Source organism: Archocentrus centrarchus, chromosome 9 (genome assembly GCF_007364275.1).
Source record: "Archocentrus centrarchus isolate MPI-CPG fArcCen1 chromosome 9, fArcCen1, whole genome shotgun sequence".
Classification (NCBI taxonomy): Eukaryota; Metazoa; Chordata; class Actinopteri; order Cichliformes; family Cichlidae; genus Archocentrus; species Archocentrus centrarchus.
Genome location: NC_044354.1, coordinates 15,586,494 through 15,604,051, shown reverse-complemented (window position 1 = coordinate 15,604,051; position 17,558 = coordinate 15,586,494). Strand labels below are relative to the sequence as shown.

At 43.3% G+C, this 17,558-nt stretch overlaps 1 non-coding gene across 1 annotated transcript; it reads right to left on the bottom strand.

Annotated features, from left to right (window-relative positions):
- Positions 1 to 1,812: 1,812 nt before the first annotated feature.
- On the bottom strand, positions 1,813 to 1,884 carry trnaq-uug (transfer RNA glutamine (anticodon UUG)). The gene has a single exon. It is a non-coding gene; the product is annotated as a tRNA-Gln (tRNA).
- Positions 1,885 to 17,558: the final 15,674 nt, after the last annotated feature.

Genomic DNA, 17,558 nt, shown 5'->3' with positions numbered 1-17,558 from the left:
AGGTTTGCGGATGACACAGCAGTGGTCTGACGCATCGCTATCAACGGTGAGTCTGGCTACGGACAGGAGGTGGAACACCTGGAGGGTTGGTGAGAGAGAACAATCTCTGCATCAATGTGGCAAAAACAAAGGAGATGATCATGGACTTCAGAAGAGTCAGACACCCCCTCTTCCCCCGAATATTGGAGGATCTGTGGTGAAAGTGGTCCAAGGTACAGGTACTTGGGTGTTCACTTAAGTAATGACCTCACCTGGGGCACAACCTCCAGTCTGGTCAGGAAGGCACACCAGTGCCTCTACTTCCTCAGGAGGCTGAGGCATGCTGGACTCAGAAGCTCAGTCCTCTCCTCATTCTACAGATGTGTGGTGGAGAGCATCCTGGGCTCCTGCATCACTGTGCGGCAGAGAAGAAGCTCTGCAGAGGGTGGTGAAGGCCGCACAGAGGACTGTTGGAGTCAGCTTCTCCACCACCACTGACATTTACACCGCCAGATGCAGAAAAATGGCCACCTGCATCCTGAAGGACCCCCTCCACCAACTATCACTACCTCTACTGCATCTCAAACTTTAATTGTATGTTGTTTATATTAATCAATTATGTATGTGTATGGGTACGGATGTGTGTATATATGTGTGAGTGTGTTTGTATACATGTAAATATTTCTTTTATATTATTGTTACTTTCTATATATTATTCTTCTTTAAGGGCAACACTGGGACTGAGGTCAGAAATTTCGTTCCACCGCATGTAAATGTGATGCGAATGGCAATAAGAATCCTTTAATATATGGACCAAAGTTTCTGAGCAACATTTCCAACACATTGTTGAATCTGTACCATCAAGTATGAGGGCAAGTTCTGAAGGCAAAAGGCGGTCCAACCCAGCACCGGCAAAGGTGTAGCTAAGTGAATTATTATGGGGAAGTAAAAGGAAACTCGAATTAAGAACAAACCCCGGGTTCCTGGATAGGAAAGCTGTGACGATACCGCAGCGTAAACAAACATAATACACTATAAAAAAAAAAAAAACGCCGGCTCAGGGTAAGAGCGTCATGTAAACAGATCGTTCCCACATAATGTTATTAACGTGTTTTCATCCATTATACCTCAGCGCTAAATCTACCGAAGTTTCGTTAAAAAGTCTTACCTTGTTTACGTTGGGTTAACGCTGTCTTACGTCGTCAGATGAATAAACGTAAAGGTTACGCTCCCGCGTCCCTGTTATGTTACGCTGCTGTTTAACGTTAACGTTGTTTGGTTGATTTAATAGAAGTGGCTTTTTTTTTCCGACAATCTCCGGTCACCTGCAATATGTTAAACGCTTGTTTACACACCCCGCCGCTCAATTTTATAACGACGCGGTCCCCCAAGACATAACGGAGAGTCGAGATACGTACACGTATGTCTGTCACCACCAAACGATGCAGCGCCCCGTGCAGGCCGAGAGGACGAAAGCACAAACACACAGGTTTATTGTGTTTAGGCCACGCATGCATACGGAAGATTAGCGTTTTTTCTTTTTTTTATAAGTGACAGAGTAGCGCTATAGAGCCACTGTACATTATTTAATACAGTATCTGGAAACAAATATTCTTCATCAAGGAGAGCACAGACGTGATTTGCTGTAATGCTTTCTTTCGTTGTGAAGTTTGGTCTCCCTCATTCGCCCCTCTGCTCCAGAGTTGGTGCTATAAACAGTCTGTCGGGACCAGCTGGTCTTTTATTTCCTCCTGTATCGGACAGATAACGATCGATGTATCACAGCTAATCTTTGCAATAACTTATCTAAGTGCGCCTTTTCTGAAAACTAACAGGTTCCACCGAGACTTGAACTCGGATCACTGGATTCAAAGTCCAGAGTGCTAACCATTACACCATGGAACCACATTCACAAGGTTAATGTGGTTCACATTTTGGCTTTCAAACACCAAAATAACAATAAAAGATACAATAAAATTAATTTGACTGAGTTCCCTAAATTTATAATCTCTTGGTTTCATTGTGCATATATTTGTGTACCGTTCATGATTTTAGATATTTGTGGATAAACTGAGCTGATTTACACACTGTAAAAAAAAAAATATATATATATATATATCCAGTGGTTTAAGTAAAAACGTTCAGTAAAAAGTTACACAGCTTTTTTGAGTTTATTCAAAAAACATAGAACTTTATGTTGCCATTTAATTGATACAACATGTACACAGTTCAAAATCTTAAGTTGACAGAACTTTATCATTCAGACTTTTGAGTTGGCTCAACTTATTTTATTTGGGTCAAAGTTGCCCAGTTTTTCCTCCAAGGTGAACTATTAAGTTAGCGCAGCTTATTACAGTTGTTGGGTCAACTTAATGTTTCTCATTGGGGTCCAGTTCCCCCGGCTGTTACACTATTTAAATTAAGTTAGCTCAGTTAGTTGCAGTTGTTGGTCTCACTCATTGTTGTTCTCTCACAGCAAGTTGGCCTAACATAATTACAGTGTGGTCACTTCAAAAATTAAATACACAACCATTTGATTTAAAGAAAAAAAAAACTTTATTTACCTTAAAAATCACAAAGGAAAAAGCAGCAAAAGGTCCATAAAGACTGGTGTCTCTCCTTCCTTACAGATTCTATATTTAATAATCACTAATCTTTAACTACTAAAAACTAATTAATGTTGTTTCAGGAGCCTCACTGAAACTGACCAATCACATTTTAGTGACATGTGATGCTCTGACACTGCTGAACATAAAACTGACCTGAAACCAGTAAAACATGATGATTCAGAGAATGGGTGAGTTCAGTATTAAGAGTCAGGGAGGGTGACTGAGGGTTCTCAGATGGGAGAGGCCGTCCCTTAACTACGTTTGATATCTAAGAAATTTGTCTTCAGGGTTTATGCTTAAAAACTGCACTAACACAAGTTTTCATCTGTGAAAGAGACGATTTTAACCCCAAACTTTATTAAACAAGCCTAAATCTGAGTAGTTCTGTTGCCTAAACCTGCCCAAACTATAACTGAAAAAATTAAACAAGTGTCGTGTTGGCCTTCAGAGCTCTGCTGTCAAATGTTTTACGTGTACAATATGATAAACTGGAAGCAACTAATTTGACTGCAGGTCAACCATCATTGAACTGATGCTGTTTCATGTTTTGGAAATTTAAAAAATTAAAAAAAATAAATTTTAAAAAAGTCAGAAATCAAAAAATCAGTCTCCCCTATTTTGTAGAGCCTTATCCAAGGAGTATTGTGCCAAGTTTAGATTTAGATTTCAAATCTAAATGAACAAGGAGTAGCTGAGAAGAAGAAGAAAAGAAGAAGAAACAGCCTTTATTGTCCCACAGAGGGGAAATTTGGGTGTAACAGCAGCCGCAGTTATTATAAATATAAGTAAAAATATAAATTCACACTAAGAAAGAATATAAATATATATAAAATCAACAAACAATATTAACCTTAATACTACTAATAATAACACTATATACAATGTACATGATGTGCCTGTGTGTTGAACCTTAAAGGCCGGACTATTTACAGTATATTATATTATCCTACATTGTGTAGGTTATTGTGGTTTTGTTGGGAGCAGTGATGATTATAAAGTCTTACAGCTGCTGGGAGGAAGGATCTACGGTAACGCTCCTTTGTGCATTTAGGATGCAGCAGTCTGTCACTGAAGGAGCTCTCCAGCTCAGCAACAGTTTCATGCATGGGATGGGAGACCTTGTCCATCAGTGATGTTTTTTGGTCAGAGTCCTTCTGTCTCCCACCACCTGCACTGAGTCGAGAGCATCCTAGGACAGAGCTGGCTTTCCTGATGAGCTTGTCTATCTTCTTCTCTCAGCTGTAGATAAGCTGCTGCTCCAACATACTGCTGCATAGAAGATGGCTGATGCCACCACAGAGTCATAGAAGGTCTTCAGGAGTGTCCCCTGCACTCCAAAAGACCTCAGCCTTCTCAGCAGGTAGAGTCTGCTCTGACCCTTCCTGTAGAGCGCATCAGTGTTATGAGTCCAGTCCAGTTTATTGTTTAGGTGACACCCAGTACTTATAAGAGTCCACTATCTCAATGTCCACTCCCTGGATGTTCACCGGTGTCCGTGTGGTGGGTCTGCGCCTGCGGAAATCCACCACCAGCTCCTTGGTTTTAGCGGCGTTGATCAGGAGGTGGTTCCGCTGGCACCAGTCCACAAAGTCCTGAGTCCACTGTCTGTACTCTGAGTCATCCTCACCTGTGATGAGGCCAACTATGGCAGAGTCGTCAGAGAACTTGCAGATGGCAGCGTGGGGAGTTGATGGAGAAGTCTGCAGTGTAGAGGGTGAAGAGGAACGGTGCCAGCACAGTTCCCTGTGGGGCCCCCGTACTGCAGACCAGCCTGTCAGAGACACAGCCCTGTGTCCTCACATACTGTGGGCGGTCAGTGAGGTAGTCCAGTATCCCTCGGAGATGTGGTGGTCCACTCCTGACAGTTCCAGCTTGTCTCTCAGAAGTCCTGGCTGGATGGTGTTAAAAGCACTGGAGAAATCAAAGAACATGATCCTCACAGTGCTTCCAGGCTTCTCCAGGTGGGTCAGAGCTCGGTGCAGGAGGTAGATGATGGCGTCATCCACCCCACCCCGATGCCAGGCCGGTAGGCGAACTGCAGCGGGTCCAACGAAGACGACACCATGAGGCGTAGATGGTTGAGGACCAGCCTCTCGAGGGTCTTCATTAGATGCGATGTCAGGGCTACCGGCCTGTAGCTGCTAAGATCCTTTGGATGTCTGTCAGCTGACAGCTGTCGTCTGTCACCACAGCGGAGCTGTGAGGGTTTCACTCTAAAGTGTTTTTGTAAATGGACTAGTTCTTATATAATGCTTTTCTACTCTATCTGAGCACTCAACACACTTATACAACACGTTTACATTTACCCATTCATACAAGCACTTCCATATATAACTAAGCTAAGTGCTTTTATTGTCTAACATTCATACTCCAACACTTGCGTTGGAGAGCAACTTGGGGTTCCATATCTTGCCCAAGGATACTTTGGCACACGGCCCGGAGGAGCCAGGAATCAAACCTTCTGATCAGTGGGTGACCTGCTCTACCTCCTGAACTACAGCCACCCCTGTTAGAAAACTTCTCCCACTGCTGTCTTTGCAAAGCTGCGAGGTCACAGCAAGGTGACTAGTCAGTTTCAATGATACTCTTGGAACAACATTAATTATGATATTGAAACACCAACACAGAGACAAATACAGTATAAGGCTGCATGTATTCACAGACAGGTCAGTAGTCCACCACAGGGAAACTAGAACTCTGTAACAGTTTGATCAGTTTCAGTCCAGCACCCCAACAAAAGCTTCTGGACTGCCTTAAATGTGTACTTGCAGTTCTCTGGATGCTCAGTGCTGAGAGTGTAGAGCAGATCAAACATCACACCAAAATGTGGCAGTCCCCCTCAGACATCTGCACCCTCTAAAATGGCAGCAACTTCAACTGATCCAGGGTCAGTCTGCTCCTCCAGCAGCTCCTCCATCATCGCTCTGATACAGGACTCCACTCCTTTATGAAGAAACTATGAAAAGTTTGTGAACTGTTCAAAAGTGACACATTTCATAGACTACATAAGTAGAAGAAGACAGTCCACACATCGGAGCGCTCCTGGGAGATAATTTATTACAAAAGGTACCTTCAATAAATAAGTGATGTTTTGGGCATCCATGCCCTTCTTCAGACTGATTTATTGAAGGTACTTTGTAATAAATTATCTCCCAGGAGCGCTCCGGTGTGCAGACTGTCTTCTTCTACTTATGTAACTATCTTTGTTCCTGCACCCCTTTAATTATTGGATGTGCGCGTTTGGCCAGCAGAGATCTACAAACATTTCATAGACGACCTCAGAGAATATCACTGAAGCAGAAGCTAACATAATAATACAACAAAAGCAAAATAACAAAAAATGCATACAAGTATTAGCTATGTACAGTTTGTTAAACTAAACATTCCTATCAGACAGTAAAGGGTTAAAAACGCTGCTCGCATTTTGAGTTTAAAATAGATGCTTATGTCAGACTGAGTTAAAAAAATGTTCATATTGTCCAAAAATGAGCTCACCTGGTGGGTTTGGAATCAGCATTGTTTCTTGAAGATGAAGGAGAAACCTTTAGGTGTGTCAGATGAGGATGTCCAGGATCTGCATAAACACAAAAAAACATAAAAAGTAATTATTCGAGCATGTTCATTATTACTGAGTTCTTATGCTGGGATTTACTGTTGTAGTTTATTACCATTGCTACTGTAAAAACTACATTCAGTATTATTGTATAGTGCCAAATGACACAAGTCAACATAATTAAATTAGTAAAAAAGTTAAGAATAAGTTGCACAGTTTTAAACTTCATGAGCTGCTTGTATAAACTCTTCCTCTTTCTCACCACACCTATCTTTAATGTTCTCATCCTCAGGCTTTGGATCTGCCCCCCACTGATGCTCAGATTGCAGAGATGGATAGCTACGCAGAGGACATCGACTTTGCCATGGTGGCTGAAGAAGAGCGAATGCTGAAGCATGATGTCATGGCTCACACGTTGCACAGTCCTGCCCCACTGCTTCTCCCATCATCCACCTTGAAGCGACCTCATGCTATGTGGGAGACAACTCTGTAAGTGCGACTTCCAAAAATAAACCCAGCAGTGAGGAGGTTTGGACTCTTTAAAGTGTTTCATGTTTAAGTTGTTTTTCTTCTTCAGGACCTCATTGTGTTGTGCAATGGCTTCAACATCCTCTTGCCTAAGGTGAGACTTAACTGTTTGTTACGAGCCTTCAGCTTTCAGGCCCCTCTTCTGTGGAACCAGCTCCCAGTTTGGATTCAGGAGACAGACACCCTCTCTATTTTTAAGATTAGGCTGACTGTTGGGTTTCCTGTGTAATTATTGTAAGGTCTTACCTTATAATATAAAGTGCCTTGAGGCGACTGTTTGTTGTTGATTTGAACTGTATAATATTGAGGTGATTGAATTGGAAATACATTGTTTTTCAGTGGCTTATGTACATGAGGCTGAAACACCAATCCATCCTAAAAAAAAAATAATAATCAACCTTAACCCTCCAGCATTAATACAGTTAGGTTCAGGGGACAATGAAGTGGTATGAAGGGGGCCCCGAATCAAATTTTACTAAGGGCCCCTTAAAGGCCTGGGCCGGCTCTGGTTAGGACCAGCAGTGGGGTCTTTACTTTTACTTGAGGACTTTATGAAAGCATTTGCATTTCTTCTGCAGTTTCAGGGTGCTTCCTGCTCTAAATGAGTTCTTTATTTGCTAATTGCCATATCTACAGTGGTGTGAAAAAGTGTTTGCCCCCTGCCTCATTTCCTGTTTTTTTGCATGTTTGTCACACTTAAGTGTTTCGGAACATCAAACCAATTTAAAACAATAGTCAAGGACAACACAAGTAAACACAAAATGCAAGTTGTAAATGAAGGTGTTTATTAGTAAAGGTGAAAAAAAAAAATCCAAACCATCATGCCCTGTGTGAAAAGTGATTGCCCCTAAACCTAATAACTGGTTGGGCCACCCTAGCAGCAACAACTGCAACCAAGCGTCTGCGATAACTTGCAATGAGGCTTTTACAGCGTTCTGGAGGAATTTTGGCCCACTCTCTTTGCAGAATTGTCCCAATTCAGTTACATTAGAGGGTTTCGAGCATGAACGGCCTTTTTAAGGTCATACCACAACATCTCAATAGGATTCAGGTCAGACTTTGGCTAGGCCACTCCAAAGTCTTCATTTGTTTTTCTTCAGCCATTCAGTGGTGGACTTGCTGGTGTGTGTTTAGGATCATTGTCCTGCTGCAGAACCCAAGTACGTTTAAGCTTGAGTACACGAACAGATGGTCTGACACTCTCCCTCAGGATCTCTTGGTAGACAGCAGAATTCATAGTTCCATTTATCACAGCAAGTCTTCCAGGTCCTGACGCAGCAAAACAGCCCCAGACCATCACACTACCACCACCGTATTTACTGTTGGTATAATGTTCTTTTTCTGAAATGCAGTGTTCCTTTTACGCCAGATGTAATGGGACACACACCTTCCAAAGAGTTCCACTTTTGTCTCATCGGTCCACAGAATGTTGTCCCAAAAGTCTTGGGGATCATCAAGATGCGTTTTGGAAAAATTGAGACGAGCTTTAATGTTCTTTTTGCTCAGCAGTGGTTTTCTTCTTGGAACTCTACCATGCAGGCCATTTTTGCTCAGGCTTTTCTGATGGTGGAGGCATGAACGCTGACCTTAACTGAGGCAAGTGAGGCCTGCAGTTCTTTGGACGTTGTTGTGGGGTCTTTTGTGACTCTTGGATGAGTCGTCGCTGCGCCCTTGGGGTAATTTTGGGCGGCCGGCCACTCCTGGGAAGGTTTCACCACTGTTCCATGTCTTCGCCATTGTGGATAATGGCTCTCACTGTGGTTCGCTGGATTCCCAAAGCTTTGGAAATGGCTTTAACCCTTTCCAGACTGATAGATCTCAATTACTTTCTTTCTCAATTGCTCCTGAATTTCTTGGATCTCGGCATGATGTGTAGCTTTCAAGATCTTCTGGTGGACCTTACTGTGTCAGGCAGCTCCTATTTAAGTGATGTCTTGATTGGAACAGTGTGGCAATAATCAGGCCTAGGTGTGGCTAGGGAAATTGAAACTCAGGTGTGAAAAACCACAGTTATAGTATGTTTTAACAAGGGGGGCAATCACTTTTCACACAGGGCATGATGGTTGGATTTTTTTCACCTTTACTAATAAACACCTTCATTACAACTTGCATTTTGTGTTTACTTGTGTTGTCCTTGACTATTGTTTAAATTGGTTTGATGTTCCGAAACACTTAAGTGTGACAAACATGCAAAAAACAGGAAATGATGCAGGGGGCAAACACTTTTTCACACCACTGTATTTATTTATTGGTATATTTAAATATTCTCACACAAACACTACATCAAGTAGATATGAACAATTATAGAAATTGTTTTTTGTGTTACAGTCACTGGTTAGTCTAAAGATGATCTGATCCAATAGAGGGAAAATTTATGGTGTATCTCCCAAAAAAACCACCTTCCCAACATGTTAATAAGATGTTAAGTGATTGCTATATAAGAACATGATATGATACTAACAATTATAGTATACAGCTTTTTTTTGGGGGGGGGGGGGGGGGGCAGCTTATATAAATACTGCTTCCCTTTCTTTCAGTCTACCCCCACCTTAGCTCTTTGCTCTTTCAGGGTCGATTGTTGGCAGAAAAAAGTATGTTGGACAGTGGGGTGATTTAAGTGCCAGATAAAGCTTTTCTTTAATGCAGTTAGCATTAGAAATATTGATGCAATATTAAGCTCATGTGTACTTGAGCCAGCATTCACTTGATTTATCTGGCCCCCTGATAAGGTCAGCTCACTTTCATTTTCCTATGACTTTATCAACACAAGCTTATGCCGCACATTCAGAATTTGGGATGATATGCTTTTGATGTCACTTAGATGACAATAAAGGGGGGAAACGGTATAGAAAAGTTGTTTTAACACCAGCATTATTAATATACTCTTGATTACATAATTGGTGAGACTTTTGCAAAGCATGAATCTCACTATACAGTAAGTTGTTGTAAGGAAATTTAGCTGCAAACTCGTCCGTTAACACCTTTGGCTAATTCAGTTAACCTAACCCCATGAACTATTAAAACTGTATCCAGTTTTTTAATATCTTTTGCACTTTTTAAGCTGTGGCACTTTCATTTTCTGAGTTGTATTATTGGATTTCTGTTAGCGTGAGTGGCACAGGCAGTGAGATCGCCCACGAAGATTTTAAGCATTTTGAATTAAATATTTTTACTTCTGGTCTTTTCACGCTCACAAGTTGTTATCTACTCACAAATTTTAGACTTTAAATAACAGGTTTTTCTTTTATTGCTCTTTCCAAAAACAAAACAAAACAAAAAAAAAACAACAACTCAGAACGGGGAGCTTAAACATTTAATACATCAGCTCAAGCATCCCGCCGCGCTCCTAGACAGTAGTTCAACAACATGGAGGGTTTTATGCATGTTTTGATAGATGGCCATCCAGTGAAATCAGAACAAGGTAAAACAGCAGGCGTGGTAACACACTAGAAGTAAAAGTGATCATTACATCAAAGAATTAGCAGACTAAATGGCAACATGGATATGAAATTGCTCCTTCCTCTTTCACCTCTGTGCATGAAGACGGGCTCTGTTTCTTGTTATTAAGTATCAACAATCAACTTTCTTTTTTATTCTGAGCAAATCCTTTGCTGATCCTTTTCATAGTGTGAGTATAATCAAAAGATCAAACACAGCAGTGCAAGGACCATGAGTATTCTAAGAGCTAACCATCGCAGCTCAGCCGTTTTAAACCCGTCATTACCCATAGATGCAGGCAGCTTTCCAGTTATTGTAGGATTTTTAAAAAATTGTTCTCTAGGCTTCGGATGAGTATGCCATCTTAATTTTGGTTCAAAACTGCTCAGTCCTCATTTGCTCAATATTCTCAGCAGGCGATCAGCATTTTGCACAGTGAATGTGTTAAAAAGCTACTGGATATAGAAGGGACGCCAGGGATCTTTTTAATAATGCAAACATACTGCTCCATAGGCTGTTTCTGCAGGCAATCTTCGTTGGAGCCCATTAAGGATTTTCTTTGCACCATTAGGAATAACCGACCCTAGTGAGAGACTCACTTTTATCTGTCTCAAGGCTGTGACCAATAATAGGGAATGCTATTTTCCATTCCTGTCTTCTGTAACACTCCAGCCAACGTGTAAACATCAGGAACGGTATGACTGTGCAGCTCAATAACAGTTCTCTCCCAAAGCTCTGAACTCAGCCATGCAAGTTCAGTCATTAGGCCCGAGCCGACGAAGTCTCGGCGAGGAGCCTATTGGATTCACTATGCCACATACCCCAAAATGCGTTAAAATCCCCACGGTCGCATGGGACGCGGTCGCCAGTGACCCCTGACTAGGGTTTAATCCCGGGATCCGGGATTCCCGGGAAATGCGATCAGAACCATTTCCCGTTTCCCGGGAAACGTTAGACGGGAAACCGGGAAAAAGTCGCGCGCGTCGATTTGACTTTCAGAAAGAAAAGAAAGCTTCAGAATGTTAAATTTAAAGGAAATATTGAGAGAAGGGTTCGTTTAATGCGAAAAGCATTACTCTTCATTTCAGGCACGTTCAGCCTCCGTTTAAGGCTTCAGCCTTCATCGCAAGCGTTTTAATAGAGGTATTACACAGTTGTACTTTTTTCCTCTTTAATTTGTTGAAATCGTAGGCAATGTGTTTACCCTAAGGTATTTTGTATTATATAATTTTATATTATTATATATTGTTATATTGCATTATATAGCCTATAAAATATGCCTGCCCTGAACAATAAAGAAATATCTGTTTAACTTCGAGTGTTTCTTTTCCTCGTTTGCAGCCGCTTACTAACAACCATGAATTAGGATACGGGCCTAATGTGTGAAGAAATTATCATGAAATAGATTGCTTTAACATATTTCGCTTTTAAAATGGAGTTGAGTAAAATGTATATTTTTTAGGCTATAAGGATTGGCCAGTTTTTCAAAAGACGATTCACAGCGAACCTACTTTAACCCTCAGACACGGTGTTATAAATTTGCTGTTGCCAGAATGGCAATGACCAAGTCGTAGTGCATTACTCAAGGCCCTGTGTTATGCCATATTATAGTGAAGTACGGTAGTTAACTTTTCAATGACTATTACAGCGTTCCACTGGTGGAGATACAGTGTAACAGATGTCGCCACGACAGCGTGGCTGAGCCATTATCAATGCTGTGGAGATGAACCGTATTGTTTTGCACCAGCAGTTGTAAAATATCTTGGTATAATTCCATGTACAATGCAGGAATATTTGAATTATATTTGTTAAGGGAGTGTTGAGGAACGATACAACACCGCATAGCTCGAGCACTCAAATGCCGAGATGTAGGTTTTATTGCGTTAATCAAGCCAACGTTGCCCCCTACTGGGCATAACAGGACATAGCTGGAAAGCTACCTCTACAATATCACAATAGGTTAAGGCCGACACAGGCTACAGAAGGCCTAATTAAAATAAATAAATAAATAAATAAACTTTTTCCCGGATTCCCGGGAAATGGCTCGTCATTTCCCGGGATTTGATTCATGTCATTTTCGGGAAAAATATTAACCCTACCCCTGACCTCATAGGGACGTGGGTCAGGACGAGACGTTTCCGAAAAGGTATGCGTCGGGGTGACTGGGAAAACGCCTAATTGTTTTTGCTCGAATTCTCCATTATTCTTTATTAGGCCCGAGCCGACGAAGTCTCGGCGAGGAGCCTATTGGATTCACTATGCCACATACCCCAAAATCCGTTAAAATCCCCACGGTCGCATGGGACGCGGTCGCCAGTGACCCCTGACCTCATAGGGACGTGGGTCAGGTCGAGACGTTTCCGAAAAGGTATGCGTCGGGGTGACTGGGAAAACGCCTAATTGTTTTTGCTCGAATTCTCCATTATTCTTTATTATTATTTTTCTTTATTATTATTATACTTTCTCTCTCTTTGAACCCAATTTGACCCCCTGACATGTGCACGAAAAGTCACCATTTTTTGCATGGTGGTCAGGTCTGGCGAAAAATTACGTATTTTAATGTCGCCACAAACTAACTCCAAAACACGGCTCCACAGCGCCCCCTGGAAATTTCATTTTTCGGGCCCTATGGGAGAGGCCAAATTCAAGTTTGCCCTAGAGTCATGAAATTCTCGTCACACATAGAGCATGTCTGGGACAAACAATAAATCCTCTTGAGGCACCCCTCCATGACCCACAGGAAATCCACCAGGTTGACTTGAAATTTGGCTTTCGCCGAGTCAGCAATTTCGCTCACCTTGTATTTGCGCGAACTTCTCCTACAGCATTTGACCCACAAACACCAAAACGGCTCAGCATCATTTAGAGACATAGGGCATCTAAAGTTATCGAAGGCTTCGTATTCAATTCAATGGTCTTGTCACACTAGGCCCCTGAAGTTGGCCTTCGTTTGACCAAAAATTCCGGTCCTCTTTCCTGCCATCAATCGCACATGCTTTGCCCGATCTGCCCCAAAATGGAATCATTTATGAACACACCTACACTGAATCCATAAGTGCAGAAACCACGTCGATTGATGCCATAGCGCCCCCTACAGAACAAAATGAAAATTTGTATGGGGGTCCACAAAATTAGTTTCTCTGGTATGCATGAAAATTTTTTTACACAATCTTCTGATCCTCCTGGTCAGAAAAGGCAATCAGACCTATGCCCAATTTTGCACGCCACAGGCGCCACCACACCGCAAATGTGCGTTGCGTTTATATGGGGAGCCAACAATTTACTTTCTCAGACATGCATGCAATTCGAGACAAACATTCTGTACCCCAGCACGATCAAAAAAGTCAATGAGACCCATGCCCACATTCCCACAGGAAATCCGCTAGCTTGGCTTGAAATTCTGTTTTTGCCAATTTTGCACTGTTGGACACCTCATATTTGCTCGAACTTCTCCTAGGGCATTTGACGCGCTAACACCAAAATGCCTCTGCATCATCTAGAGACATAGGGCATCCAAAGTTATCGAAGGCTTCGTATTCAATTCAACGGGCTTGTCACATGAGGCCCCTGAATTTGGCGTTCGTTTGACCAAACATTCCCGTCCTCTTTCCTGCCATCAATCGCACGTGCTTTGCCCGATCTGCCCCAAAATAGAATAATTTATGAACACACCTACACTGAATCCATACGTGGAGAAACAATGGCGATTGCTGCAATAGCGCCCCCTGCAGAAGAAACTGAAATTTTGTATGGAGGTCCACCGCATTGGTTTCTTTGAAATGCATGAAAATTTTTTTACATGTTCGTCAGATACTCCTGATCAGAAAAGTCAATCAGACCTATGCCCTATTTTGCACGCTGCAGCCGTGACCACCACCCCAATGTCAAGATGACATCATTATGGAGAAACCACAACCTTCTCACACGTATTGCGCAATCACTCACGCACTCTTTCTGCACTTTGCTTGCATTTTCCTTTCCCTTATGTACTGTACAAGACTTCATTTAGATTTGTGGATTCAGAGCAACAAGTGCACTAGTGCCCCCTACAGATGGAACAAAAGCATTAGATAGTGGGAATCACATTTAGGTTTTCTGAAATGCATGAAAAAAGGTAGAAAACTTCGCCACAGTCAAATAGATAGATTCAACGGTGTTATCATGTCCATCCTTGCCAAGATTTTCATCTTTTGCCAGTGGGGATTACATTTGGCAGAACAGTTGGCTCTCTGACAGCTTGAAGGGGGATCTCAGGTGGCTCGCAGGTGGGTTGCAGGCTGTTTGCAGGGCACGTTGTTCGCAGGGAAGGCAGGTCGCAGGTTGCAGGAGCAGCGGCTCTCAGGCGGCATGCAGTGGGGTTTGCGGGGCTCGCAGGTGGCTGGCTGGAGATTTGCGGAGCTCGTAGGTGGCTCGCTGGGGGTTCGCGGGGGCTCACTTGCGGCTCGCGCTGGGTTTGGCGGTCGCGCACGCAGCGAGGGCCGTAAAACGCCGCTTGCGGCTTTAATTAGGCCCGAGCCGACGAAGTCTCGGCGAGGAGCCTATTGGATTCACTATGCCACATACCCCAAAATGCGTTAAAATCCCCACGGTCGCATGGGACGCGGTCGCCAGTGACCCCTGACCTCATAGGGACGTGGGTCAGGTCGAGACGTTTCCGAAAAGGTATGCGTCGGGGTGACTGGGAAAACGCCTAATTGTTTTTGCTCGAATTCTCCATTATTCTTTATTATTAGGCCCGAGCCGACGAAGTCTCGGCGAGGAGCCTATTGGATTCACTATGCCACATACCCCAAAATGCGTTAAAATCCCCACGGTCGCATGGGACGCGGTCGCCAGTAACCCCGACCTCATAGGGACGTGGGTCAGGTCGAGACGTTTCCGAAAAGGTATGCGTCGGGGTGACTGGGAAAACGCCTAATTGTTTTTGCTCGAATTCTCCATTATTCTTTATTATTATTAGGCCCGAGCCGACGAAGTCTCGGCGAGGAGCCTATTGGATTCACTATGCCACATACCCCAAAATGCGTTAAAATCCCCACGGTCGCATGGGACGCGGTCGCCAGTGACCCCTGACCTCATAGGGACGTGGGTCAGGTCGAGACGTTTCCGAAAAGGTATGCGTCGGGGTGACTGGGAAAACGCCTAATTGTTTTTGCTCGAATTCTCCATTATTCTTTATTATTATTTTTCTTTATTATTATTATACTTTCTCTCTCTTTGAACACAATTTTGACCCCCTGAACATGCGCGAAAAGTCACCATTTTTTGCATGGTGGTCAGGTCTGGCGAAAAATTACGTATTTTAATGTCGCCACAAACTAACTCAAAAACACGGCTACACTGCGCCCCCTGGAAATTTCATTTTTCGGGCCCCTATGGGAGAGGCCAAATTCAAGTTTGCCCTAGATTCATGAAATTCTCGTCACACATAGATCATGTCAGGACAAACAAAAAATCCTCTTGAGGCACCCCTGCATGACCCACAGGAAATCCACCAGGTTCACTTGAAATTTGGCTTTTGCCGAGTCAGCAATTTCGCTCACCTTGTATTTGCGCGAACTTCTCCTACAGCATTTGACCCACAAACACCAAAATGGCTCAGCATCATTTAGAGACATAGGGCATCTAAAGTTATCGAAGGCTTCGTATTCATTTCAATTGTCTTGTCACACTAGGCCCCTGAAGTTGGCCTTCGTTTGACCAATAATTCCGGTCCTCTTTCCTGCCATCAATCGCACATGCTTTGCCCGATCTGCCCCAAAATGGAATCATTTATGAACACACCTACACTGAATCCATAAGTGCAGAAACCACGTCGATTGATGCCATAGCGCCCCCTACAGAACAAAATGAAAATTTGTATGGGGGTCCACAAAATTAGTTTCTCTGGTATGCATGAAAATTTTTGTACACAATCCTCAGATCCTCCTGGTCAGAAAAGGCAATCAGACCTATGCCCAATTTTGCACGCCACACGCGCCACCACACCGCAAATGTGCGTTGCGTTTATATGGGGAGCCAACAATTTACTTTCTCAGACATGCATGCAATTCGAGACAAACATTCTTTACCCCAGCACGATCAAAAAAGTCAATGACACCCATGTCCACATTCCCACAGGAAATCCGCTAGCTTGGCTTGAAATTCTGTTTTTGCCAATTTTGCACTGTTGGACACCTCGTATTTGCGCGAACTTCTCCTAGGGCATTTGACCCACTAAACCCAAAATGGCTCAGCATTATCTAGAGACATGGGGCATCCAAAGTTATCGAAGACTTCGTATTCAATTCAACGGGCTTGTCACATGAGGCCCCTGAATTTGGCGTTCGTTTGACCAAAAATTTCTGTCCTCTTTCCTGCCATCAATCGCACGTGCTTTGCCCGATCTGCCCCAAAATGGAATCATTTATGAACACACCTACACTGAATCCATAAGTGGAGAAACAATGGCGATTGCTGCAATAGCGCCCCCTACAGAAGACACTGCAATTTTGTATGGAGGTCCACCGCATTACTTTCTTTGAAATGCATGAAAATTTTTTTACATGTTCTTCAGATACTCCTGATCAGAAAAGTCAATCAGACCTATGCCCTTTTTTGCACGCTGCAGCCGTGACCACCACCCCAATGTCAAGATGACGTCACTATGGAGAAACCACAACCTTGTCACACGTATTGCGCAATCACTCACGCACTCTTTCTGCACTTTGCTTGCCATTTCCTTTCCCTTATGTACTGGACAAGACTTAATTTAGATTTGTGGATTCAGAGCAACAAGTGCACTAGTGCCCCCTACAGATGGAACAAAAGCATTAGATGGTGGGAATCACATTTAGGTTTTCTGAAATGCATGAAAAAAGGTAGACAACTTCGCGACAGTCAAATAGATAGATTCAACAGTGTTATCATGTCCATCCTTGCCAAGATTTTCATCTTTTGCCAGTGGGGATTACATTTGGCAGAACAGGTGGCTCTCTGACAGCTTGAAGGGGGATCTCAGGTGGCTCGCAGGTGGGTTGCAGGCTGTTTGCAGGGCAGGTTGTTCGCAGGGAAGGCAGGTCGCAGGTTGCAGGAGCAGCGGCTCTCAGGCGGCATGCAGTGGGGTTTGCGGGGCTCGCAGGTGGCTGGCTGGAGATTTGCGGAGCTCGTAGGTGGCTCGCTGGGGGTTCGCGGGGGCTCACTTGCGGCTCGCGCTGGGTTTGGCGGTCGCGCAGGCAGCGAGGGCCGTAAAACGCCGCTTGCGGCTTTAATTATTATTATTATTATTATTATACTTTCTCTCTCTTTGAACCCAATTTTGACCCCCTGAACATGCGCGAAAAGTCACCATTTTTTGCATGGTGGTCAGGTCTGGCGAAAAATTACGTATTTTAATGTCGCCACAAACTAACTCAAAAACACGGCTACACTGCGCCCCCTGGAAATTTCAATTTTCGGGCCCCTATGGGAGA